The sequence below is a fragment of the Petaurus breviceps genome, unplaced genomic scaffold (assembly GCF_028583685.1).
Source record: "Petaurus breviceps papuanus isolate PSGF00001 unplaced genomic scaffold, PetGlider_PUasm1.0 138, whole genome shotgun sequence".
NCBI classification, from domain to species: domain Eukaryota; kingdom Metazoa; phylum Chordata; class Mammalia; order Diprotodontia; family Petauridae; genus Petaurus; species Petaurus breviceps.
The window spans coordinates 18,902,345-18,929,863 of record NW_027185694.1 but is presented as its reverse complement, the minus strand read 5'-3'; the positions used below and the strand labels follow the sequence as shown (position 1 = coordinate 18,929,863).

The 27,519-nt window shown below is 37.0% G+C and overlaps 1 protein-coding gene and 1 pseudogene across 1 annotated transcript in view; one reads left to right on the top strand and one right to left on the bottom strand.

Moving 5' to 3' along the window:
• The window catches only part of CREBBP (CREB binding protein), a 180,040-nt gene that overhangs the window by 117,674 nt on the left and 34,847 nt on the right, over positions 1–27,519 (bottom strand). The window lies entirely within an intron of this gene.
• Positions 22,699–26,511, top strand: LOC138143927 (procathepsin L pseudogene; annotated as a pseudogene).

The window sequence follows — 27,519 nt, the reverse complement described above, 5'->3', positions numbered from 1 at the left end:
GTGTGTGTGTGTGTGTGTGTGTGTGTGTGTGTGTGTGTGTGTGTGTGAGAGAGAGAGAGAGAGAGACAGACAGACAGACAGAGAACAATTTACCAACAAAAATTTTTTTTGACTTCAGACAAAGATACTTTAATGGAAAGGAAAAGATGAGAAGATCAAGATGGACTATAAACTTCATAGTGCTTGAACTAAATGTCTTTTCCAAGTAGGAGATTCTGCGACCTTAAATTGTTCCCTATTACAAAAGACAATTTTAATATGGCTATTTTCCTGGTGAAATTAAACAGCTGTAAATAATTAAACTCCGCACTCTTATGAGGAAAATAATTGTGAACATCTGAATGGTAACACATATATATGAGGGGCAAAAGCAGGCTACAGTATTTGATTTTATTAATAAGGAACTACTTGATATACTATTGATAGGGGCAGGTAAGACCAAAAAAGAGACAGAAAGGTAGGTCTCTTTTTGACCTTTTAAGTTCATCATGTCTTTGGTCAGGAGGTAAATTGCATATTTCCTCTTTCTTGTGGATTCATTGTTTATCAATGTATTGATCAGAGTTCTAAAGTTTCAAAGTTGCTTTTCTCGGTGTTATATAAATTGTTCTAGTTCTACTCACTTTATTCCGTATCAGTTCATAAAGGAATTCCAGTGTCCTCTCAAATTGTCGATTTTATCATTTCTGGCATCATAATAACATTCTATTATATTAATATACCACAATTTGTTTAGCCATTCTCCAATAGTAGGGCATTCCTTTAGTTTCTGATTTTGGGCTATCACTTAAAGACTTGCTATAAGTGTTGATACATTAGAGATCCTTTTCCTTTTCCTGTGGGGATATAGGCTTACTAGTGGTACAACTAGGAAAAAAGGAATTTAGTTTGGTGACTTTCTGGGCACAGATCTAAATTGCTTTTCAGAATGTCTGGATCAATTCACAGCTCCACCAACAGGCCATATCTGTCTTCCCACAGTTCTTCCACCATCTGCCACATTCTTCTTTTATCATCTTTGCCAGTCTAATAGGTGTGAGGTAGGACTTTGCTTTACTTTATATTTCTCTAATTAGTGACTTAAGCCATTTTTTTTTCATATTGTTGCTAGCCTGGATTTCTTCCTTTGCAACCTGTCCAAATCCTTTGCCTATCTATTGAGGAATGGCACTTAAGTCATATAAATTTAAATCACCACCTTAAAAATAAGATCTTTATCAGAGAAACTTATTACAAATTTTCCCCAGTTACTATATTCCCCTTTAATTTGAACTGAATTAGATTCATTTGTACAAAAACTTTTAAATTTTATTTAATAAAAGTTATCCATTTTATCTTGTGTCACCATCTCTGTCATTTCATGTATCCATTTGAACTTTATGTTGGTATACTGATCTAAACTTAATTTCTGGCAGATGGCTCTTCAGTTTTGCCAGTAGTTTTCATCAAACAGTGAGTCCTTCCCTCAATAATTTGGGTCTTTGGGTTTATCAAACGCTATACTACTGTGTTTGTTTCTTTCTGTATGCTGATTCCACTAATTAGACTCTATTAACCAACCCTAAATCATTGTAATGATTCTTGCTTTGTAGTACCATTTGAGATTTCGTACTGAGAGACCCCCCCCTTCCATCTATAAGGCATCATGGTTCTGAGGGACTCCATAACTCCAGAAGTAATATAACATGCCTGAAATATTGCCTCCTATCAGAGACCAACATAGCAAATGCAAAAGAAAATTATAGAATCTGAGTTGGAAAAGGGCATGGAAGTCACCTAGAAGTGAAGAGGTCTCAGAAGTCACTCAGAAGTCAAACTCATACTCAAAAGAAAAACCTCTTTGAGGTGGAGCCAAGATGGTGGAGAAAGATCAGGGACTTGCTTGAGCTCTCCCTCAAACCCTTCCAAATACCTGTAAAAAATGACTATAAACAAATTCTAGAGCTACAGAACCCATAAAATAACAGAGTGAAGCAAATCTACAGCCCAAGACACCATGGAAGGAAAACAGGAAGAGTCTGTCACACCTTGCTGGGATAGGAACACAGTCTGGAATGGGCCATGTCAACAGACAGGATCAGAGTAGGCAGCAGGGGATCACTGCACTGTGGCGGTTTCCAGGCTTTTCAACCCACAAACTCCTAAGACACCACAGAAGATCAGTGGCAAAACTGTGGGACCTGGATCAAAGAGGAGCAAGGTCCAGCCACAGCAGCAAGGTGGTGTATGTGGCCTGTGGTCTAATGGGCAGCAGTGGTGGCAGCAGCAGTAGGAGCAGCTGTTTCTGGAGCTCTGGGCCCACAAATGGTGGGAGATCCAGTGGCTAAGACAAAACCCCTGAAGCCTGAGACAGTACACCTGCCCCCACCCCCACTCGAAGCAGAATCCTACTCTGACAGAGTACTAGAAAGCCAAGTATTTGGTAAGATAAGTAAACAGCATTAAAAAGTAAAGACTATGGGGGCGGCCAGGTAGCACAGCGAGTAAGAGCACCGGCCCCAGAGTTGGGATGACCTGGGATCGAATCCGGGCTCAGACACTTAGCACCCACCCAGAAACACCTGGCCGTGTAACCTTGAGCAAGTTACTTAACCCCAATTGCTTAAAAAAAAAAAGTCAGACTACAGAATCTTTCTTTGGTGACAAAGAACAAAACATACAACCAGAAGACAAAGAAGTCAAAGCCTCCAAGAAATATATAAATTGGTCACAGGCCGTGGAAGAGCTCAAAAAGGATTTTGAAAATCAAGTAAGAGAAGTAGAGGAAAAATTGGGAAGAGAAATGAGAGTGATGCAAGAAAATCATGAAAAAATGGGTCAAAAGCTTGCTGAAGGAGACCCCCCAAAACTGAAGAAAATAACACCTTAAAAAAAAAAAAGACTAACCCAAATGGCAAAAGAGGTCCAAAAGCTCAATGAAGAAAATACTTCCTTCAAAATTAGAATGGAGCAACTGGAAGATAATGACTTTATGAGAAGTCAAGAAATTACAAAACAGAACCAAGAGAATGAAAGAATAGAAGACTGTGAAATATCTCACTGGAAAAACCACTGACCTGGAAAATATACCCAGGAGTGATAATTTTAAAATTACTGGACTACCTGAAAGCCATGATAAAAAAAAAAACAAAAACAACCCAGATATCTTTCATGAAAGTATTAAGGAACATTGCCCTGATATTCTAGAACCAGAGGGTAAAACAGAAATTTAAAGAATGAACCGAATAGGGGCAGCTAGGTGGTGCAGTGAGTAGAGCACCGGCCCTGGAGTCAGGAGCACATGATTTCAGGTCTGGCCTCAGACACTTAACACAAAACTAGACATGTGACCTTGGGCAAGTCACTTAACCCCAACTGCCCCTCCAAAAAAAAAAAAAAAGAATCCACCAAGCACACTAGAAAGAGATCCCAAAAGGAAAACATCTAGGAATATTGTAGCCAAATTCCAGAGTTCCCAGGTCAAGGAGAAAATATTGCAAGCAGTCAGAAAGAAATAATTTGAGTATTGTGGAAATACAATCAGGTTAAACACAAGATCTAGCAACTTCTACATTAAAGGATGTCTTAGAATGTGATATTCCAGAGGTCAGGGAAGCTAGGATTAAAACCAAGAAATCACCTACCCAGGAAAACTAATACTTCAGAGGGAAAAAAAACAGACATTTAATTAAACAGAGGACTTTCAAGCATTCTTGCTGAAAAGACCAGAGCTGAATAGAAAATCTGAATTTCAAATATAAGAATCAAGAGAAGCAAGAAAAGGTAAACAGGAAAGAGAAATCATAAGGCATTTATTAAAGTTGAAATGTTTACATTCATACGTGGAAAGATGATATTTGCAACTCATGTCGAGACCTTTCTCAATATTAGGTAGTTGGAGGAATAGAAAGACAGACAGACAGATGATAGAGGGCACAGGGTGAGTTGAATATGAAGGGATGATATCTAAAAAATAAAATTAAGGAGAGAGAAATATATTGGGAGAAGAAAGGGAGAGAGAATGGGGTAAATTATCTCACATAAAAGAGGGAAGAAAAAGGTTTCACAATGAAGAGGAAGAATGGGGAGGTGAGAAGCAATGAGTGAGCCTGACTCTCAGCAGATTTGGCTTAGGGAGGGAATAACATACACACTCAATTGGGTATCTTACCCTACAGAAAGTAAGGGGTCAGGGGATAAGGGAGGGGACTGATAGAAGGGAGGGCAGATTGGAGTAGGGGGCAGTCAGAAGCAAACACTTTTGAAAAGAGACAGGGTCAAAGAAGGAAATAAGAGGGGGGTGGAATAGGATGGAGGGAAATATAGTTAGTATTTCACAACATGACTATTATGGAAGTGTTTTGCATAACTACACATATATAACCTATATTGAATTTCTTGTCTTCTCAATGAGGCTGGGTGGGGAGGGAAGAAGGGAGAGAATATGAAACTCAGGTTTAAAAAAAATATTAAAAATTGTTTTTACATGTAACTGGGAAATACAGACAATGGGGTATAGAATCTACCTTGCCCTACAAGAAAATAAGAGGGAATGGGATAATGGGGCCGGGCGTGGGGGTGGGGTGGGGGGGATTGTGACAGAAGGGAGAGCCAACTGGCAGAAGGGGTAATCAGAATGTACACTTGGAAGTAGGGGGGGAGTGGAGAGATGGAAAATTTGGAACTCAAAATCTTGTGGAAATGAATGTTGAAAACTAAAAATAAATTAACCTTAAAAAAATGTAATTAAAAACATAAGAACAAAAAAGAAAGAAAAGAAAATGGTATCCACATTCAGAGAGAGAACTGATGGAATCTGATTACAGATTGATGTATACCGTTTTCATTCTTCTGGTTTTTCTTGTCCTGTTTTTTTCCTTTTGTTTTGTATCTTCTTTCACAACATGATTAATATGGGATATATTTATGTGATTCCATGTATATAACTTATACCAAATTGTTTACCATCTTAGGAAAAGGAGAGGGAGAGGCAGAAAAAAATTGGAACTCAAATTTTTATGTAAAAATGAATATTAAAAATTGTCTTTATCTCTAATTGGAAAGAATAAAATATCATCTACTAGGGGAAAAATAAAAATCTCTTCTACTATACAAGTGGCAATAAAGCCTACATTTGAAAACTTCTGAGGGTCAAAATTACTTCCTGAGGTTGCCCATTCGTTTTATGAGTACCTAATTCTTACAAACTTTTCCATATACTAAGCCAAAATCTGCCCCATTCACCATTAGGTTCATAAAGAGCCAGAGAGGCAAAGGTGAAAAAAGGGTTATGTCCATGTACATACACAAGGAAAAAGAAAGAGAAAAACCTTTAAGGGAAAAGTAGAAGGTCAACCTCTAACTCTCGACCAGCACCCCTGATTTGTCCAAAGAATTTTGTGGCAACTTGCTTACCACAGTACTTTAAGGTTCTAAAGCCTGAGTAAGTAGTACCATCTACCTGATGTCTCTAATGGGTCTCTTGAACCAGGTGGTAGCCATTTCTCTGCCAAATGGAGACTATTTGCCTTCCTTTAAACAACTGCTATTTTTTTCTGCCTTTGACTGAAAATTCTCCCCTCTTCTACCTTATTAAAATCTAGACCAAAAATTTAAAGCACCTGTTAAAAAAAAAAAAAAGACAAAACAAAATGCCAATTATGAGGTATAGAGTCCCTGCCCACATGAAGCATAAAGTTTAGTAGAAAGATATGACACACATACAAATATTTGTAATATTTCATCCTTACCCATATGTTTAAGCTTAAGGCAAACTGGCATTCTTCCTGTCAATCTTCCTGCCTCCACATGCCTTGCTTTTCTTACCTTCATTCATGTTATTTTTTGAGACCTCAAATTCCTCCTTTTACTTTGCTTATTGAATTCCTAACCATTCTTTAAGCCCAACTCATATGCTATTTCTATGAAGTCTTCCCTCATCTACCCTCCTTTATGCATATGTATTCTTTCGTATTATATTATCTGTTGTGAAGGCGGAGATGATGAGATCTGAAAATAAAGACTGGATATGTTGAGGATGATATATAAGTTGTAGGCCTGGGTGACTGGGGAAATAAAACTACTCAAAAGGAAGAGAAGAGTTCATAAGGGGACAAGGTTTCAAGGAGAAAGACAATGAATTCTGTTTTAGATATAATGTATTTGAGGTACCTATGGAATATCAAAGTCAAGATGTCTAAAAAGCTGCTGGTGGTACAGGACTAGAGCTTAGCAGAAAGAAGGATTAGAGCTGGATAAATAAAAATGGGAATTAAATAATCCAGAGAAAAGACAATTCAATCAGGGAGGCTTATGAGATCATTAAGCAGGAAGCAAAGAAACAGAGAAGAGAATAGAGCCTAGAACAGATCATTAGAAGAAACTCATGCTTAGTGGCTGTGACTAGAATGAAACTTGAACAAAGGTGTCTGACAAGAACTGGTCAGACCTATAGCAGGAAAAGAACCATATAAAGTAAATGTAGAAAGAACTCATCCAAAAGTAAAGAGTGATTAACAATGTCTATGGCTATAAAGAGTGGAGAAGGATGATCAAAAAATGATTGGTAACTTTGGAAAGGGATGTTTTACTTAAATGATGAGGTTGGAAGACAGACTACAGGTTTGGAATAGAGAACAAAGGAAGTAGAACCACCTGACACTGATGGTTTTCTCAATAAATTTAGCTAGGAAAAGGAGAGATACAGATCAACAGTGAACAAGGATGACTGAATCAAGTGAGAATTTCTTTTAGGAAGAGTGAGACAGAAAGAATGAGTAGGCAACAAGAAGCGGCCAGCAGACAGGAAGAGACTGAAGATTAGACAGCAGGGGATGTGATAAATAGGTCAAGCCAGTGGAGAAGACTACAGGGGATTTCATCAAAAGTGCAGGTAGAGAGGATGGCCTTGGTAAAGATGGGCCATCTCAATACGAACCGTGAGTGAAGATGAGATGATGGGGGAAGATGTTAGAGTCTTGTGAGAGGCAGAAAGAAGGGTAGTTCTCAATGAAAAAGCCTCGATGTTTTCAGTTTAGTATGAGGTGAGGTCCTTAGCTGAGAAGGTAAAGGGGAAGGCTCAAGGAGGGATGAAAAAGTTTAGAATGTTATGGTGACGAGTGGGACAGTCATCTGATCAGAAGTTTAAAAAGACTTCAAAGTAGGCAGCAAATGTCCAGTTAAAATTATGTAACATAAATCTGTGGTGGACCCAGTCAGTATGGATTGTGATTTTCTCCAATTCTGTTGCAGCAGCCATGTGAAGAACAGTGGTAGTAATTCAAAGCTGGGATTTGAGTAACAGGTGACAGGGCAAGGACACAAGGAATGAGTGTAAAGGATATCACAAAGCTAAACTGATTCAACAAGGAGAGAAGGGACAGGAGAATACAGCTAGTGCAAGGGTGATTCAAAGGATTGATTAGGTGCCATTGAAGTTCATGAAGAGAAGTAGTAAGGTACATAGAAAGACAAAAAGATAAAAGATTATGATCAGATAAAGGAATTTTTGAAGTTCATGAACATGAGAGTGGAACACTTGTGGGTAACGACAAGGTCAAGGTTATAATAATGAAAGCTAACATGTATACAGTGTAATGGTAATAAGAATTTGAAGATCTTCCCTGGCCCTTAATAAACTTAAGTGGAATTTGAGGACCTGTCCTAATTTGAAAATTAACTCTGCCCCTTAATACGCTGCATGTGGTGACACAAGGCCTGTCTTGGGAGGCTTGCTTTTCAGGAAGGCACAACTTTTGTTACTTTGTAGACAAGTGGGTCAGGAGGGTTGTGATGTTCTCTGAGCCTGGAGAAAACTATATATACCTCTGAGGCAAGGTTTTGCTTTGGGGGTCACTTGGGGAAGAGTTGTATGATTTGGCCAGATAAGACTGGGCAGTCACTGAACCCACCAGCTTTGAAAACCCAGCTGTTGGTGCTTCTCTCTCTGGTGATTAGCTATGTATGTGAGGGTCAGACAGCTAGAACCCCTGTCTATCGGTCTGCTGAATTGCGTTACTTTCTCTGTATTTTTGTCTGCTTGAAACTTTATGTTTGTATTCTCTGAAATTCAGGATGCTGACTTTTCCCCCTAAACTAGGTAAATGATATATGTTTGATTAAAGTAAGACTTTTAACCCTTTTGAGTTGCTTTCCTTTAGAAAAGCAGATCAAGGGGCACCTAGGTGGCACAGTGAATAGAGCACCAGCCCGGGAGTCAGAGGACCTGAGTTCAAATCTGGCCTCAGACACTTAACACTTATTAGCTGTGTGACCTCTGTTTAACCCCAATTGCCCTCCAAAAAGAAAAAAAAAAAGGCAGATCAAAGAACCTGTGCTAGCAGCCATCCTGGGTATGCTAGGGTGCTTGCTGCTACATATAGAACTTACTATCTCCATATAATCATACCATTTCCAAGGGTCAACTTGACTATATATAAACAATTTAGTCTGATGTGCTAACTTTAGAAGCTGACTCCTATATTCCACTATCATCTCTAACATAGAATGTGATAAGACTAAACAAGATTCAGGTGTGTAGCTAAAATGAAGCAACAGAAAATTAAAAAAAGTATTGTGAAGTAGCAGTTAAGTAAAAGGAGAAAAATTTTAAAGATTACAACCAACGGCTTCAAGTACTATTTATCGCCAAATTAATTTTGCAAATAAAAATTTTAAAACACGTAAGTTAAATTTCAAGTACATTATTGATGGAAAAATATTTTTAGTTTTCAACATTCATTTCCACAAGATTTTTGAGTTACAAATTTTTCTCCCTCTTTCCCCTGTCCCCTACCCCAAAATAGCGAGCCTACTGAATTCCCCTTCTCCCAATCTGTTCTCTCTTGTATCTTTCCCTACCCCCTCCACTTTCTAGTAGGGCAAGATGGATTTCTATACCCCAGTGCCTGTATATCTTATTTCCCAGTTGCATGCAAAAAAACCAAAATTTTTTTAAAACATTTTTTTTTAAAACTTTGAGTTCCAGATTATTTCCCTTCTTCCCTCCTCACCCACCCCCACTGGGAAGATAAGCAATTCAATATAGGTTGTAAATGTGTAGTTACGCAAAACATTTCCATAGTAGTTATATTGTGAAAAACTATGATTCCCTCCATCTTATCCCGCCCCCCACTTAATCTATTTTCTCCTTTGACTCTGTTCCTTTTCAAAAGTGTTTGTTTCTAACTATCCTCTCCCCCAATCTGCCCTCCCTGCTATCATCCCCTTTCCCCCTATTTTCCTATAGGGTAAGATACCAATTGAATGTGTATGGAATAAGAATTTGAAATTCTCTTTATAAAGGTTCCTACATATGCCAAAATATTTATAGCAGCAATTTTCTTGTGGTGGCCAAGAACTAGAAACAAAAGCAGATGTCCATGGAATGGAGAATGGCTAAATAAATAGTTGTATATCAAAGTTACTGGTCAGTAAAAAATTGTCTTTGAAGAATCTGAAGAAACATGACAAGCCTTTAGTGGACTGATGCGAAGTTAAAGGAAAAAGATGTAATCAATGACTTCAATAATGTAAATGGAAAGAAGGAAAAAACCTGAAACGGAATGCTATGTAATCAGGACAACCAATGCTGGCACAGTAGGAGAAAAGAAAAAACTTCTCAGCCTCCCTGCAATCTCTGGAGAGATTAAAGCAGGCCTCTACAACCTGCCAGCAGGCCACTTGTGGCATGCCAAAAGATTTTGGGCAGCCAGTGAAAAATGTAAAGATGTTTTCCTCTACACTTTTCACTGACTGGCTAAAATCCTTTGGCGGGTTGCAGGGTGTGCAGACCTGATAAGAGACTAGTTGTGGAAGACTCTATGTGGTATCATACTCAACTTTATCTTGGTCAGTTTTACTTAAGTGCTTTTCTTCCCTTTTTTATTACTTGATTCCAAGAATTGTTTTCTGGAGACTTGGTCTATAATTCAAACATGATGATCCAAAGCTGGATGTATATGATGTAAATAAATGAATGTATCACTTTATATCATAAATGTGGGAAAAAAAACCCCTACAAACCAAATTTTAATAAAAACAAAATCAAATTATTCATTTATTGCACACATTTTTAAGGTTGATACTCAGGGGCAAGCCAAGTGGGAAACAGACAAATAGAAGAGATTACATGCACTCAAGGATTCTAGAATATAGTTAGACATGTGCCTATTTAATATAATAATTATTTGTCCTTAGAAGACTTTTATAAATTCACCCATGAATCTATCTGAACTGGGCATTTCAGAAGTATTCAGCAAGTTACAAAATGATAACCATCTCCGACATTTGATGGATTTGTGACTTCATTAATATGGGTACCCTCTCCAATAATACAAACTGAAACTCATCCATAACAACTTATCCTGTGTGCCTCTTGTCCCTAGCCCCTCAAAAATCTTCCATAGGTAGCCTAACAAAACATACCAGTGGCGGTCAATTAAACTGCAATACTGTGGCTAAAGCACATCAACTCTCTATTAAATTATTTTTCACTCTTACTACATGACTGAACCAGCTCCTTTTCCAATCATTTATCTTTTATACCTCTTCTCCCATGTAACTTTTCACTAGGTGGGTCCACATGACCACCATAATTCTCTCCATTGTCATTTAAGTGATATACAATTTTAATTCCTCAGAGAATGTGATATTCCATGCTTCATCACCATATGGTATCTAAAAGAATAATGAGACTCTTTCTTTTAAAAAGGCAGAAGCTTAACATCACCAAAAGCACTGCGGCTCATTCTCCTATTCAGTTCTTGCCCTGGTTCATTGTTCAACTGAAGTGTCCATTCAAGATTTATGATATGTACTGATGGATCAGCTCTATGGATTACCCATTCAACTGCATTTCTTGATTTAGACAACAGGAATTCTTCATCCACTAGCTTTATTCTCTGCAGACTGGGTGAATAATTAAAATGATTTTAGTTTTAAAATTTCACAGTGTTATGAATTTTGATTCACCATCTATAGGGAACAGGTATTTTATATGGAGTCTGCCCTGACTACCCTCCATGACAATGGCAGGCATCTTTGGCAAACAAGTCTCCCTACTTTATGCCTTACTTGATACTCATAACAGGGGGTTAAGTAAAGTCAACTCCATTGTTAGATTTTCAACGTTTCTCATATTGTTTTAAACACATCTGAAACACCTTGTTGGAGTACCTTCACAGAGTCATTTTTTCTGTAAGAGTATACATTTTTTCATCCAGAAATAAGCACAAGGTGATCTTGTATTCCCTGCATGTTTCATTTAACTGCATAACTGTAATGGTGTGGATGGTTACAGAATGCAATTTGTTAAAATAAACCTGTCCCCATTTCATATGTTCATTGAGGATGCACTCAATATATGTTTTAGACTTTTACACCCTTTAACCCAGTAATTCTGTTCTTGGGGACACACCCTAAGAATGTTGTTTAAAAAGAAAAAAAAAATTTGTAGGAATATTATTTGACCATAAGAGGAAAAGTATGAATGGAAATGAATGGACAAAGGAATCTTGATAGACTGAGAGAGAAAAGGTGACTTTTTAAAATACTGAAACAAATTCATTTAGACGTAAATATAGTTAATTTACAAAATGAATCTCAGAATAGCTGATTCAACTCCTAACTCTACCAACAATGGATGTGTGACTATCCTTCTACAATCCCTTCAACACAGATTGTTCCCAACTTTTATAATCATTGCCATTTTTCTGTGTGTATAAGATCAGATCTTAAAATGCTGCTCTCATTTGCATTTCTCTTATGAGTGATTTGGAACACCCATTTATATACATTAATAGTTTACAATTCTTCTTTTGAGAATTGTTATTCCCCATATCACTTGAGTGTTTAGCCAAACCAGAAATTACTTTTGGACTTACAGTTTTTATGTTAGTTCCCTATATATCTTAGATACAGGAGACCCCCATATCAAAGTTATTTGATACAAAGAAAATCCTCCTAAAATGGACCGTTTCCCTTAATTTATAGGTTAATTTTGGTTTTTACATTTCATGCAATCAAAATCATCTATTCTGTCCTTTCTGATCACATATAGTTCTAGAATCTGTATGATTAAGAATCGCTGGGGTCACAGCTGTGAAAGGTGGTCTTATTCTAATTGTTTTCACCATCTGACTTATAATATTTGGGTTTATCAGAAATAATTTAGCCACAATGTTGGCCAAAATCTGTTATCTGACAAAATTATTTCCAATGTTTCAGCAATTCTTTTCAAATAGTTCTTCCCCATGTAACATATGTTCTCTGATTTTTCAAAAACTAGGATATTAAGTTAAATTCTTTTTACTTCTTTCTTATATCTGTTTCACTGATCAACTTTTCTTGATTTGGTTTTTTTTTATTTTTACTGGCTTTTCTTTTTGCATTAAATATTTAGTTCAGTTCCTGGCACATAGTAAAGGTTCAATAAATTTTTACTAATACAAAAGGACTAAAGGTGTGCAACATAAATTACGTCAGATTTTTTTTTAATGTAATGACTGGTTATAATGAATTTTTTCTCTTATTTCTTTAATTTTTAAAAAATTCTTCATTACATGAGATGGTTCTATCAAAGAAGAAGAATTCAAGAAAAAGTCAAGATAATATAAATACAAAAGCTATCTATATATTTAAAAATATCAAATGCTTGTTGTATTTTGACTAGTGAATGCCAGATTTGATTATTATTATTTTGTTTCATTCTCCTTTAGATCCTGGGTCTCTTATTCCTGATGTTTATATAGGTGTAGAGAAACAGCAATAAATTACTTCAAAATCTACATTGGTTCTTCTTTCTCTGGACAAATATTAGGATTTCTTTTAAGCTGACCTGTTGTTTAAATCTGCATGTCTGCGAATTGAGCTTATTATGAATACAAAAGTCAAGCCCTAAGAAACTAAGCTTCAACTTATCTCCTGACATAGAAAAAGGCTAATATGTAGAAGGAGACACCTTTCTGAACACTGACAATATGGGGATTTGTTTTGCTTCCCAATACCTATAAGGATTGTGTTTTTCTTTCAGTGGGTGGGGAGAAAAAAAAAAGTATGATATTGCAATCTTTTTTTCAATTAAAAAAAATGTGTAAATGAATCTCACTTCAGTATAGCTTCTCAATTTTAGGACCTCACTAAGTGACAGGAAAGAGGATCACTTCCTCTTTAATTGACTTGGCAAATTATAGTTCAAGAATTGCAAAAACCAATAGTACATCTTCAGCTACCAATGACTTATTTTATTTCTCAAGTAAAAAGAAATAATTTTCTGAACTTCCAAATAAATCATCAGATTTTAAAATGACAACTAAAATTCCTTAACCCCATTAAATTCCCCCTTGTTCCTCCCTTTATCTTGTCCAGTCTTTCTCTTTTTAGTCAATCTATTTACTTTTCATGTTGTGATATACAGCAATAAAAAGATGAAGTTAAAACTGTTCAGTGATATATCCCAGGCTTCCCATTATATCCTTCCTCCATCCATCTCCTTTGTAGAAGGATCCAGATAAGTAGAAAGAGGCAAGATAATGTAAAGGATAAAACTTTAAGAAGTCTTATCAAAAAGACAAACATGATATAGTGTATAGAGCTCAGAACTTGGAGTCAGGAAGAACTACATACAAAAACCAACTCTGAAACTTGCTAAGGAGAGGAACCAAGATGGCAGAGTAGAAGAGCTGCCCATCTCTCCCAACGTTCCCTTCCAAACATTAAACTAACACCTCAAATCAAATTCTGAAGTGGAAGAGTCAAAAAATGGTGAACATTCTTCCAGACAAAGACAACTCAGGAAGTACAGAAAAGAGGTCTATGACACTGGGATTGGGACTGGCCTGGAGCCTACATCTTGGCAACATTAGCTGGAGGTTTTGAAGATGGCAATGGCAGCTTCAGGAACTCTCAAGCCAGAGGCAGTAAGGGGATTGGTAAACTACCGAGAAAGAGATTACAAGGGACCCCAGTGATAGCACTGGGTGCAGGTGTTATTTGGAAATTCGATTGCCCCACTTCTGGGTCATAGTTACAGTGAAGAGAGTTATGCTTGCAGTCATGAGGAATCACGGTCTCTGAGGAATTGTACAACTTGCTGTCACACAAGGGATCAGAGGCCCTGAGGAGGAATACTGCTTACAACTGCAATGGATAAGTGCCCTTTGTGGATAAGGACCAGAGTACACACCAAGAGAACAGGGAACACATCTCTCCTCAAATCACATCAGCCTGAAGCACCAAGAACTTCCAAATCCCAGAACTAGGTCTGAAAAAAGCAGTGCAAAAAAGCCTGAAGCTTGGGATGCTCACCAACCCACATATCATGAAGAAAACCCAGTTCAAAGTAAAAAAAATAGGATGAAAAAAATGAGCAAACAACAAAAATAGAACCTGACCATAAAAAGCTACTATGGTAGTAGCATGAAGATCAAGAAACAAACTCAGAAGACAACTAAGTCAAAACTGTTACAAACAAAGCCTCAAAGGGGGAAAAAAATGTGAACTGGGTTCAAATTCAACAAAAATTCCTGGAAGAGCTAAAAATGATTTTAAAAATCAAGTAACAGTGGTGGAGGAAAAGCTGGGAAAAGAGATTAGGTTGATGCAATAAAATTATGAAAAGACAATTAACATCTTGGCAAGAGAGGAACCAAAAAAAAACCCCTTAAAAAACAGAATTGGCCAAATGGTAAAAAAAGCAAAAAAAAAAACCTCTAAATGGTAAAAAAGCAGAATTGGGCAAATGAAAAAAGAGGCATAAAATCTCACTGGAGAAAATTAATTACTTAAAAATTAGAATTTGACAACTGGAAGCTAATAACTCCACAAGACTTCAAGAAACAATAAAGCAAATTCAAAAGAATAGGAGGGAAATGGAAGAAAATGTAAAAAGGGAAAAAGAACTGGGCTGGAAATTAAGGAGAAATTACTCAAGGATTAATAGAATATGTGAAAAACATGACCAACTAAAAGAAATATTTTAGACACAATTTCAAAAAATTATAAGGGAGGGGCAGCGAGGTAGCACAGTGAGTAAGAGCACCGGCTCCAGTGTCGGGATGACCTGGGGATCGAATCTGAATCGACACTCAGCACCACACCCAGAAATAACTGGCCATGTAACCTTGAGCAAGTTACTTAACCCCAATTGCTTTAAAAAAAAAATTATAAGGGAAAACTACTCCAATATCCTGGAAAGAGAGTAAAACAGAATTTTTTTTGCCTTTTTTTTTTGGAGGGGAGAAGGTAAGGCAATTGGGGTTCAGTGACTGCCCAAGGCACATGGCTTGGGGCTGTGAGTGTCTGAAGTATGATTTGAACTCAGGTCCTCCTGACTGCAGGGCTGGTGCTCTATTCACTGCACCACCTAGCTGCCCTTAAAATAGAAATTTTAAAAATCTACTGATCACTTCCTGAACGTTTCCAAAATGAAAACTCCTAAGAATATTATATTCAAATATTGTGGAGTCAGTCAGAATCACATAATAACATATCATGTTAAAGGAAGGAGGGTCTTGGATCATGATTATCTCATAAGGTAAAAGAGCTAGGATTATAACCAAGAATCACCCTACCTACCAAAACTGAATATAATTCTACAGGGGGAAAAATTAACATTCAATGAAACAGAGGGCTTTCAAATGTTCCTGATAAAAGACAAACATCTATAATGGGGATAAACTAGAAGCCTTCTCAATAAGATCAGGGGTGAACTAAGGATGTCCATTATCACCACTATTATTCAACATTATATTAGAAATGCTGTCTATAGCAATAAGGTAAGAAAAAGAAATGGAAGGAATAAAAATAGGAAATGAGTAAACAAAACTATCGCTCTTTGCAGATGATATGATTAGGGACCCCCTAAAGAATCAACTATTTAGTTGAAATAATTCACAACTTTAGCAAAGTTGAAGGATATAAAGTAAACCCATATATGTCATTAGTATTTTTATGTATTAGCAACATAACCCAGTAAACAGAGAAAGAAAATTCCATTTAAAATAACTTCATGAAGTAAAAAATATTTGGAAAACTACCTAACAAGACAAACTCAGTTATCTATAGGGGCAAAATTACAAAATACTTTTCACACAAATAAAGACAGATCTAAACAAGTGGAGAAATATAAATTTCTCATGAGTAGGCCAAGCCAACATAACAAAAACAATTCTACCAAAGTTAAATTTACTTATTCAATGCTATATCAATTAAACTACCAAAGAATTATTCTATGAAACTAGAAAAAATTAATTTGGAAGAATTAAAGGTCAAGGAATGTAGCCCAGCAGTACCAGATTTCAAACTATTATTGTAAAATGATTATCATCAAAATATTATGCTATTGGCTAAGAACTGAAGTGGTAGATCAATGGAAAAGATTAGTATACAATAAACAACAGTAAATGACCATAACAATCTAGTATTTGATTAAAAACTTAAAGATCTGAGCTTTTTGAACTCACTATTTAACAAAAATTGCTGGGAAAACTGGAAAACAATTTAGAAGAAACTACACAAAGAACAATATCTTATACCATATACCAACATTCAGATCAATAAACGTAAATGATTTAGACATAAGTAATATCACAAGTAAGAGAGCATGGAAAAAATAACCTGTCAGATACATGAGTTTATGACCAAATGAGATAGAAAGGGTCACAGGAAATAAAATGGATAATTTTGATTATATTAAATTAAAAAGCTTTTGTACAAACAAAATCAAAGTAGCCAAAATAAGAAAGAAAGCAGGAAACTTGGGGGGGGAGGGTATACAGAAAGTTTCTATTAAAAAAGGTCTCATTTCTGAAATATATAGTTAACTGAACCAAATTCATAAAAAATAAGAGCATTCCCAAATGGCTATTATATATATATATTGTCAAAGGCTATAAATAGTTTCCAGAAGAAATCAAATCTAGTAATAATCACAAGAAAAAATGCTCTAAATCACTATTAGAGAAATGCAAAATAAAACAATTTTAAATTTATCACCTCACCTGTATCAAATTGGCTTACATAACAGAAAAAACAAAATTATAAATGCTGGAGAAGATGTGAAAAGATTAAAAACATTAATGCACTGTTGATAGAATTATATTAGCTGGCCCAACCATTCTGAAAAACACTTCAGAACTACACCCAAAGAGCTATAAAACTGTGCATACTCTTTGACGGAGCAATATTACTACTAGGTCCGTATACCAAGGAGATTAAAGTAGTGGCAAAGTTTTGGAAATTGAAGAGATGCCTATCAACTAAAGAATGGCTGGGGTATATGCTTGTGATTGGAATGCCATTGTTCTATATGATGAACAGAAGTCTGAGAAAACTTACATGAACTCAAACTGAAATGAGAAGTGCCAGAACAATGTTGTACACTGTAACAGCAATACTGTATGATGATCAACTATGAATAATGATCCAAGACAATTCCAAAGGACCCATGATGAAAAGTGCTATGCACCTCCAGAGAGAACTGATGAACTCTAAATGCAGACTGAAGCACAGTTTCCATGTTGTTTCTTTTCTTTTTTTGCAACATGGCAATTCATATTGCTTGGCTTCTCAATGCATGGGAAGAGAGGCAGAAGGAATGGAAAGAAAATTTGGAACTCAAAAAAATCATTTAAGGGGGTGGGGGCAGTGTTTGAATTCTCTGGCTGTGTAACCCTGGCCAAATCACTTAACCTCCCTGATAGTTAATTTTCTCATTTTTAAAATGAGGAAGGACTGAGCCCTGTAAGGTCCCTTCTAGCTCCAAATTTATGATTTAATGATCTTTCTTTGCAAAAAGCAGCAAGGCTCCACAACAGGTCTTCTAATATCTTGTGGTCCTGGGACTTAAAAAAAATTTCAATATAATCACTTTCCTCCGTAATTCTAGCATCTTGTTTTTTGTTTTTAAAACATCCTGAAAAGTCACCAGTAAGTAGACTGCCACAACACAAAAGTTTAAGAACCCATGCTCTACATAGTCTTTCTTTCTTTCTTTCTTTTTTTTTTTAAGCAATCAGGGTTAAGTAACTTGCTCAAGGTTACACGGCCAGTTATTTCTGGGTGTGATGCTGAGTGTCTGAGCCCGGGATTCGATCTCCAGGTCGTCCCAACACTGGAGCCGGTGCTCTTACTTGCTGAGCCACCTGACCGCCCCTAAGCAATTGGGGTTAAGTAACTTGCTCAAGGTTACACGGCCAGGTGTTTCTGGGTGGGTGCTAAGTGTCTGAGACCAGGATTCGATCTCCAAGTCTTCTCAACACTGGAGCCGGTGCTCTTACTTGCTGTGCTACCTGGCCGCCCCTACACAGTCTTTATAAACAACACAGACTTATTTTTAACATCAACTAATATTCTCTAAAGTTAGTATTTAACATCGTTACTAGAAAGTCCTAAGTTTTAACTTTTAATGAGCTACAATGATACAAAGTTACCAAATGCTATCTTTGTTCTTGTTAGTCCTCAAACCAATGACACTCTCAGAAGACAATAAATATATGTTAGTACTTTTCACCAAGATAACTGCCCCAAAATGGTAGCCCAACTTCCATAGCTCTTTCAGCAAAAACCCTTAAGATATTACCAGAACAAGTAATAATCAAAAAAATCAAATAAAAAAAACAACAGTATGTTACTTCATCCACTCCCATAATACATAAAATGTTAACCAGATATCCATTAAAACAGGATAGGGAGCTTGTTCAAAAAGCCAGTGCCACTACAAGTAAAAGAGAAGCTTCCCAGGACTAGAACTAGGCCGGAGAGAACAGCATCATTTAAGGCTTTCTATCCAGAGGCAACATGGCCAGAGGACTTCTCTGAGAAAGCCCAGGGTATCAGAAAGCCATAGCGCAGCAGAAGCAAACTGGAGATCAGGGATACAAGTCAAGTCTGGGACATCCAGGAAAGTATCCTGAAATGCCACAGGCAATCCAGCATTCTGAATGTCAAGTATCCAATGGGTCCTAAACCCTATCAAAGCTTTTAGCACTGGCACATCTTCCTACCCTCTGCCTATAGGTAGAGGTCAATACAGAACCCAGGTGATCAAGGTTGAGATCAAGCAAGACCAACCACCTCACCCAAAATCACAGCAGAAGGCAGTTGCCAGGCCATGGCACAAAGTCCTACTTCTGAAACTAAGGCTGTAGAGAACATAAGCCAAAGAAATAGATACTAAGCATTAAAAAAAAAAAAGGCGCTAGATCCAGAGATGCCTAAAAATCCAACACAGTAAGAGGTAGTAAGGCTGTTAACAACTAGAAGCAGAAACTGAAAAGAGTAAATGTATTTCCCAGGGGAAAAAAAATGAAATGAAAGCTCTGAAAGAATTAGAAGGAGATTCCATGGAAGAGCAAGTGATAAACTTTTACCAAACAAGAGATGCCCCAAAATTAGACTAGATCTAACAGGAATCAAAAACTCTATGAACCCAGCAAGGAATATATTAGAACAAGATCAAAAAATTGGAAAAAAATATAAGAATAAGCAATGGCTAACCAAATTGTGGCATGTGAACCTGATGGCACATTACAGTGCTGTAAAAATGAGAAATATGAAGAATACAAAGAATAACGAGTACACGTAGAAAGATCTGCACAAATTGCAGAATGAAGTGAATAGAGCAAAAAAGGGCAATATACATAACTACAATGTTGAAAATTAAAAGAACCACCTAAAAAAAATCAAAAGTGAATGATGCAAACTATAAAAAACAAAGATAACTACAAATAAAAATGAGAAGACACCACCTTATCCCTCTGCAGAGGTGGGAGGTCCATGAATATAGTACAACGAAATATTCTCTCTCTTTTTTCTTTCTGGAAAGGCAGGGCAATTGAGGTTTAAGTGACTTGCCCAAGGTCACACGGCTAGTTTTTGTGTTGTGTCTGAAGCTGGATTTGACAAGTTAGAACCAAAGGGCAAGGTGAAGACAGGAAGAACCTACCCACCATCTTCTGAAAGAAACTATGAAAGGAAAAGTACTTGGAATGCCACAGTCACAATAAAGACCTCTTATGTCAAAGGAAAAAAAAATACTGCAAGTCAGCCAGAAAGATGTAGTTCAAGTATTGTAGGAATCAAATTAGTCAAGATCATAAAAGACTTGGCAACTTCTACTAAGCAGAGGAATCCCAGCTTCCCTGACCCAGCAAAGCAACACTGGTCACTTTAACTTTACTTCTCTCTCTCTTTTTGTGGGATGGGGGTATGTATATGGCTTTAGCTTTCATCTTCAGGGTCCTAAAGTTCATCATCAATTTCTCAGGCCTTGCTAACTTTGGTAAGGCAGGGAAGGGGCCCTCTTCCTCTTTTAGAACTGGGAAGTTGAGCCTATCCCAGGTGATCATCTTAATGAGGGCCTCTGCCTGAATTAGGATTTAGATCCCAGTTCTCCCTCCTTCCTCTAAACTTCATGCTGAAGAGGTCAAGGTAGACTTAGGCATATATAACTGGTCTTCTCCTCCCTTACTGCTTTAAATGCTCAAAGGAGAACTGAGTAGTGACCCCATAGTTATATAGGTTGGGCACCTGCTCCTTCCTCCATGAGGCCCCTTCAAGCAAGTTGGATAGACCAGTTACCAGTAGCCCCATGTCCCTTCACTCTTTTTATCTGATTTCCAAAGGGTTTCTGCCAACTTTACTCATGTGCCTGACTCGTTCTGAGCAGATTGGTTGTGGGCAACCTATCTGAGTTACTCTAGCTAATAAAAGATACAAGACTGGTATTTTTATTAAAAAAACAATCAGAGGAAATCTTGGACAATACTCCAATGGCAAAAGAGAAAAACTTAAAACAAAGAATAACTTATCCTGTAAGTATTATTTCCCTATGGAGTAGGGGGGAACAGGTGTTGGGAACATACCTTTCTTTCAAATAGAAGACTTCCAAGAATTTCTGCTGAGAAGACCAGAGCAGAGTAAGAACTTTGAAGTACAAAAACAAGAGTCCAGAAATACCTAGAAAGGCAAGTTAATCTGAGCAACTGGAAAGGTCTATGAGATGACTGGTAACATTCTAAGAGGGGAAAACGAACAAGCATCCCTTTAGGTGTCTTCAAAGGGTTTTGTGGTAATTAAATAAAACAAAAATCTGGGGGTAGACATGTTTTTAAAAGTGAAGAGAAATAGAAGGGTAAGAGGAATACAGTAGTTTAAAAAGGGACCGGGAGAGAGGAGAACTTGCGGTTTTTCATACCTAGGGTAAGTGAATAGTATATATAAACATGGAGGAGGGGCAGCTAGGTGGCCCAGGGAATGGAGCACCAGGCCTGGAGTCAGGAGGACCTGAGTTCAAATCCTAGTTCAGACACTTGACACTTACTAGCTGTGTGACCTTGGGCAAGTCGCTTAATCCCAACTGCCCTGCCTTCCCCACTCGAAAATGAATGAATGAATGAATGAAGCAAAAACAAGGAGGAAGGGATGGGAGAAGACATCAAATGGACTCTTAAATCAAATGGACTCTTATATTAAATGGACTAAAGTGAACACATACAAAAGTGGAAAGAGACAGGAAGGGAGGTGAGGGGAATAAAGAGGAGGGATTAAAAATGAAAGGAAAGGAAACTAGGGGATAGCAATCAACTGACCAATGGCCAAAAAAAAACCCCAAAACTGGCATATTAATGTAATAGAATATTACTGCACTATAAAAAAAAAATCAAAAGAAATGATTTCAGAGAATCCTGGGAATTATGAACTGATGATCCACAGTGACATAAATAGAACAAGGAAAACAATATATACAACAACCTGGTAAAGAAAAACTATGAAAGACATAAGAGCTCTGATTAGTTTTGTGATGGTTGTTTATAGTCAATTTTCAGTAGTGCCCAACTCTTTGTGACCCCATTTGCTACTGGAGTGGTTTGCCACTGCCTTCTCCAGTTCATTTTATAGATGAGGAAACTGAGGCAAACAAGGGTAAGTGACTTGCCCAGGGTCACATAGCTACTAATTGTCTGAGGCCAGACTTGAATTCAGAAGGATGCATCTTTCTGATTCCCAGCCCAGGGCTCTATTCTCTGCACCACCTAAGAACTCTGATCAGTGCAATGACCAAACAACAAATCCAAAGGAACTATAATTTTGGGACAAGGCTATTACATAGGTTTGTTTTGTTGCCCTATGATTATTTGTTACAAGGTTTATTTTTCCTGGTTTTAACTAAAGAGGGCAGTTTAGAAAGACAAAAAGGGGGTAACAATAGTAACACCAAAAATAAGAGGGTCGCTGAAGTATTTTTTTAAATGCACGAAAAGAAAGGAAGTTGAGGAGGATACACAGAGAAGCAGGGCAGTCTTGAAAGTAATGTGTTCAATTATATTCAGCTCTTCAAAGAAGCACATGTGATAGTCTCAGCTTCACGTGGGATCCCCTGCAGGAGGTTCTACTTGGTATATGGAAATGCCGCTTTGTAGGGAAATGTTGTTTCATGTTCAGGAAAAAAAAAGTACTGTTAAAGTCTGCCACTTTCCAGCTCTCTGTTCATGCTACCTAGCTGGCGGGGGAAAAAGCACAGTAAAGAGTATCACAAGAAAGGAAATTACCTACTATTTAATAATTAATTGACTGTTAGTAGTAAAGTCACCAATATCATCTTGTTCCTGTAGATCATGCTATTTTAAAGAGGGCATAACCTCAAGGTCATTTTTAGTATGATGATTCCTTTCCTCAAATTATCATACAGTAACTTATTTGCTTCTATGTTGTAACTCCCTAGGAGAATGTAAATTCCTTGAGGGAAGGAACTAGTTTTCTTCTTCACTTTGTAGTCTTAACACCTAACAGTGCCTTCCTTGCATATAGCAAGTGCTTAATAAATACCTATTAGATTAGATCCAATCACATTCTGACTAAAAGCTCTTAACCTGGCATCATCATACAATATAAATAAGATGGATTAAAATTCCAGTGACAAATATTTTTACTCCCCCAGAAACATTCAATCTATATATTCGAATATATGCATTCAGAATATTCTCTTAACTCGTTCCTAATTAGACCACTGAGTACAAGTACAGGAGCACTTAGCTACCATTAAGAAAAGGGAAAGGATAATTTTGTGAAAGCACACTACTTTCAATTCAATTAAATAAACATTTACTTGGCAACTACTACACATGTTATAGTACTAGGAATACAAATACAAAAAAATTGAAAGTCCCTGCCCTCAATAAGTTTACATTCTCCTAAGTGGTTATAAGTATGCCAAAAAGAAAATACAAATTATTTTCAAGAGGGAGAGTGTGCTGACAACTGAATGATCACGAATGTGCCTCTAAAACGATTTTTTTCTATAATAAAGGTTCCCCTTTTCCTTCAGTTGATCCTGATATGGCATAGTCAAGGTGCTACACCATTCTGGTTGTTATACTCAGGATATTCTGCCAATCACTGTACTCTACATAATGTGGCAAATAGCTGTTTCATGTAACTTAAATGTTGGAAATGGAGGCACTATAGTTTAACAATTTACAAGTGGCTGCCTTTATTGGAAAAATCCTCACAATAAATCCTCTTATTTCTGACAGTTAGCTACCTAGTATTTTTTTTTTTAATAACCTCTATTCTATGGCATTTATCCTGGCAAGTTTTCTTCCTCCTTAGCATCTAATCTACACCTTCAAAAAATGAGCAAAATCACACAATGGAGGAAAATAACAAAGAACTCTAAAAGGCAAAGTAAGTTGTAAATCAAACCTGCCTCTTCCAGAAAAATCAAACCAAAAATGTTAAATACTGTAGAAAATTATATAATCAGAGAATAATTATGATGATCACCCTGTGTGCCAGTGATCACATTCTCCAAAGAGAACCACAGAATGATAGAAGTGGTAGAGTGGAAAGAGGGCTGTTTGTAAAGTCAAGAGGGCTTAGGTTTGAATGTGACTTATTCTACATCTGTTTCTTCATGATAAAATTAGGAGATTAGACTAGCCAACTTCTTCAGGTACCTTCCAGCTCTGAATCAATAAACCTGTGATCATTTAATATATCCCCTCATTTTAAAGGTAAGAAATTAGTTGCTCAGAATTAACGAATAGGGGCAGCTAGGGGCACAATGAATAAAGCACTGGCCTTAGAGTCAGGAGGAGCAGAGTTCAAATCTGGCCTCAAACACTTAATATACTTAATACTCACTAGTCGTGTGACCTTGGACAAGTCACTTAACCCCAACTGCCCTGCCTTTCCCCCTCCAAAAAGCAAAAAATATATATATAATAATAATTAATGAATATCAAATATCTACTACATACCAGATACTGCTAGACAATGTAAGATACAAAGACAAAAATTAACTAGTACCTATCGTAAGTAACTAAGTGATGCAGAGAGCTATGCCTTTAGTCAGAAAGATGAGTTCAAATGAAGCCTCAGACACTTAATAGCTGTGTAACTTTGGCAAGTCACTTAATTCCTATTTGCCTGTTTCCTCCTCTGTAAAACAAGGATCATATTAGCATTTAACTCCCAGAGTAATTGTGAAGATCAAATGAGACAGTATCTGTAAAAAGCTTAGCACAGTGCCTGGGCCAAAGATGGTACTACATAAATGCTAACTATTGTTATTACTGCTGTCAATCATAACAATAATTTGAGACACAGCTAGGACAAAGACAGGTCTGAGACAGTGTTGTTCCTTTCCAATATACTATATCCCCACTCAGAAAAGAGTGTCATGTAGCTTGCTAAGTTTGGCTGGAATTATTTCAAATTGAAAGGCAAACAACAGTGGATTTCTGAGTTTTGTATGAATGAGTTAAAAATTTTTAAAACAGATTTAATATATTCAAATATTTTGATAATTCCATTTCAATAATTGATTTCCTTTGTAATCTATGTATTATATCTTATTCATTTGAAAGCATTATGAAAAAGGGTCCTTAGCCTTCGTCAGACTGCCAAAAGATATCTGTGACACCAAAAAAGGTAAAGAATCCTTGAATAAATTAAATGCAGGAGGCTCATCATTTAAAAGTTAACTCCAAGTAAGACTAAAATGACCCAAAGTTCACTGCTAAGAAAGTAGCATAAGGAGATAAATAACAAAAAGATAGGTACTATACCACACCAAAATATTTACAGCCTTACACTATGCTTCAGAAATGAACTGGAGTCAAAGTAAATACTGATTAGTTAGGAATGACTAAACAAATCTTAGCACATGAATGTAGTAATAAGAGTATTACTTAACATATACAAGGACTACAACAATGTAAATGGAGAGAACAATAATGATATAACATTCAAATCAAATCTGAATGCTGGGAAATTACAATGATCAAGCTTGGTCTCAAAGAAGTGATGAGAAATCACCTTTCCTTCTACTCCTTTCTTTGTAGAAAGAAATATAGGACCACATGAATTGGATGCTGCAAATAACATCAGACTTATTTCACAGGTTGGTTAGTGTGAATGTACAAGGCACTTACCATGGTGCCTGGCATATGAGTAAAGTTTTGTAATTGTTAGCTAGTACTGGTATTATTTTCTTTCTTTTTTATAAGAACAACATAATTTAAAAACAAAAGGTCAACAAAATTATTTTTAAAAAAATAATATCTGGAAGCAATCTCTCGCCAGGACCCTCAAGTTTTGTTAGAGGTCCAGCTCTCCCCCAGGTCCTGTGGCTGCTGAGAAACTCAGGTTTGAAACATGAATTTCTATCTGTGTTTAGCTTCCCTATGCTTAGGCATAGCATCTGCTGCTGCACAACTTGACTGGACTTCAGATGCTAAATGGGACCAATGGAAGTCACAACACAGAAGGACCTATTAAAGGAATGGGGATAACTGGAGGAGAGCAACGTTGGGAGAAGAATTTGAGAATGATTGAAATGCACAATCTGGAGTATAGTATTGGCAAACACAGTTTCCAGATGGAAATGAACAAGTTTGATGATATGACCAATGAGGGATTCAGACAAGTGATGAATGGCTTTAGACAAAACAGATTTCAAAGGAACTCTTGTTTCATAAACCTCTCTTTGTAAAGGTCCCTAAGTGAAGACTAAAGAAAGAAAGGCTATATAACTCCTGTTAAGAATCACAGCCAGTGTGGTACTTGCTGGGTATTTAGCACAACTGGTTCCCTGGAAGGCCAGTGGTTCCATAGGATGGGCAATCTTATTTCACTTCGTGAACAGAATTTGATTAACTGCTCTAGGGGTGAAGGCAACGATGGCTGTGGTGGTTGGTTTAATGGATAATGCCTTTGAATATGTGAAGAAAAATGGAGGGACTGATACAGAGGAATCCTATCCCTATGATGGAACAGTGCCACTATCGTCCAGAATGCTCTGGTGCTATGTCACTAGACATGTGGATATCCCATCTGGGCAGGAAAAGGCTCTTGCAAAGGCTGGGTCTCATCTCTGCTGCTGTTGACACAGCATGTGAATCCTTCCAATTCTATTGGTCTGGTGTTTATTATGAATCACAATGCAGTAGTCAATAGCTAGAGCATGGTGTGCTGCTGTGGGAACTGTTGAAGAAAATGGAAACAAATACTGGATTTGAGGAGGCTAGGTAGCACAGTGAATAGAGCACCCTGGAGTCAGGAGGACCTGAGTTCAAATCTGACCTCAGACACTTAACACTTGCTAGCTGTGTGACCTTGGGCAAGTCATTTAACCCTATTTGCCCTCTCTTCCCCTCCAAAAAGCAAAAAAAAAAAAGTACTGGATTGCCAAGAACAGCTGGGGTGGGCAGCTAGGTGACTCAGTGAATAAAGCTCCGGCCCTATAATCAGGAGGACCTGAGTTCAAATTCAGTCTCAGACACTTAACACTTACTATTTATGTGACCTGGCTAATCCCAACTGCCCTACCTTCCCCCCTCCAAAAAGACAAAAAACAAAACAAAACAAAAACAACAACTGGGGTGAAGACTAGGGCAATAAGGGGTACATTTTAATGGCCTGGAACCAGAGTAACCACTGTGGAATAGTGACAGCAGCTAGCTATTCTGAAGTATCATGTGAATAAATAAGGATTGTTTCATGGACAGATGAGACCTCCCTGACCTGTGGGTATCATTTGGGCTCAAACACTTGAATCACACAGGATCCAAATTGTAATTTGAGTTTCTTGACATTTTTACATTTGTGAAATGTAAACACTGCTTTATTATAAACAGCTTGTAATATTTCTTAATTCAAAAACTTATATATATTCATTTTAAAATTGTATGTATAAAAGCTTTACCTTTTAAAATAAACCTTGATTCACTAATTTAAAAAATCTGCAATTCTTTTGTGAAAATTAAAGATACTTTGAGAAACTCTGAAATCACTACCTAATCTGTTTTGTAACAGGCAAATTTCAAATCATATAATTTCGGTCAACTGCTTCCACAGGTTGTGCGGAATATCCTGATGGGTTTAACAAATCGTGCATGCCAAATTGTGTGCAGAATTTAGGGATGACCCAAAGCTAGGTCTATAGGTAGAACAGTCTGCTCTCAAACCTGGAAGTTGCATGGATAATCCTAACACCAGTGTATATTAAGAATGGGGCTGGCCTAGAAAGCCCTGTTCAGA